The sequence below is a fragment of the Rhipicephalus microplus genome, chromosome 6, assembly GCF_043290135.1.
Source record: "Rhipicephalus microplus isolate Deutch F79 chromosome 6, USDA_Rmic, whole genome shotgun sequence".
Classification (NCBI taxonomy): Eukaryota; Metazoa; Arthropoda; class Arachnida; order Ixodida; family Ixodidae; genus Rhipicephalus; species Rhipicephalus microplus.
Window position 1 is genome coordinate 82368257 of NC_134705.1, and position 1413 is coordinate 82369669.

Here is a 1413-nt window from a genome sequence, read left to right on the forward strand (position 1 = left end):
TCGAAAGAACTTTTTCAAAAACTGAATTTTTCGGATGAGCGACCTCCATCAATTGCAAAAGTCTTGGGTCCATGGCCAAAAGGAAAGCTAAAAGCCACTGCAGCGCGTGCAGTCGTTCCCTTTCTGGAGGAATCAGAAATAGCTCAAAGTTACTAAACAAAAATCAAATGCACTTCACTGTAACCACGGTATGTTTCAAAACACTATTTTTGTGTTTTACTACGATATATTTGGGAAAAGCTTTGTGTAAACGGTTCAGTATTTAAGCGACATAATCACCTTAGACATTTCATTGAGCTTTCACGTTCCTGTGTGAACAATTAAATTGACGTGATTACTTGTGTTTTTTTACAAACTAAGTGTGATGCGGACACATTTCTATGCAAACTGTACCCATTTTTGTTTGGTGTGGACACTTACTGTTGAAAAACGTAAACTCATTTTGTAAGTGTTGTGCTATGTACATATCTATAGCCTTGTGTTTGCTACAAAATGTGCGATGGTGACTTTTGTGCAAGAGATGAGGAGTGCCCGGCGCCACGCATTGGCACCAACCTCTCCTTACATACATTTATGAAAAAAAACAATCCCGACTAAGCTCATGGTTGCCGCACTCTGGGTGGACATGCTGCTCAGCCCCGGTTTATCCGACCTCTGCCAAGCAGCTTCTCAATGGCTCTACGCCACGGTAACTGGCCGAGCCCTTAGGCGAGAAAGGGTGGACGCTGGTGCAGCCGGTAGTGCGCTGCACACTTGGAGTCAGGCCCTACGGTCCCGGAAGATCTGAGCGGCCTTCGGTCAGGCCAGCAAGGCTGAGACTACAATTGTTTCTATGTGTTCGCTCTTATTAAACCACTCTCTGTTCTTATTAGGTTAATATGTGATACGAATACTATTTGTATCCAAGATACTAAACTTGTTTTTGCAATGCGGAGCAGTGCCTGAAGCTTGCTTCTACTCCGCCATGGGTTGACCCGGTATTGCACTATCTCTGGGATCAGCCGACTCGCCCCTGGGGGTGTGAGTACAACACTATTCTCAATTAACACGACGTGTCCGGATTCACCAAGGATATTGGGGTAAACCGCGAGGGTGCGGCGACTATCCAAAGGCTTGGTGTCACGCCGCCCCAGATGACGCGGTATTCGCCGCCTTTCGCCCGCGTGCGGAAGAGCGCTAGCTGTGTTCACACTTCCGATAGCTTTGGGAAAGTATATCTTTGAGTGATAAATTTATATTCAGGAGCCCCTTTTTTCTGTTAACGCATACATACTCCAGGTACTTTTCAACATCCCAATTAATTAGAATAATGAGTAGTTTGTTAATACTGTTTCAAAGGAAAGGTGAAATTGTGTATGTGACAAAACAACCTTGTTTAGCTATTTCCACTTTTGGTGTTTGCGCATTTCAGCA

At 44.6% G+C, this 1413-nt stretch overlaps 1 non-coding gene across 1 annotated transcript; it reads left to right on the forward strand.

Moving 5' to 3' along the window:
* The first annotated feature begins 823 nt into the window (after nt 1-823).
* On the forward strand, nt 824-1011 carry LOC119168835 (U2 spliceosomal RNA). The gene has a single exon (XR_005109511.2). It is a non-coding gene; the product is annotated as a U2 spliceosomal RNA (small nuclear RNA).
* The last annotated feature ends 402 nt before the right edge of the window (nt 1012-1413 follow it).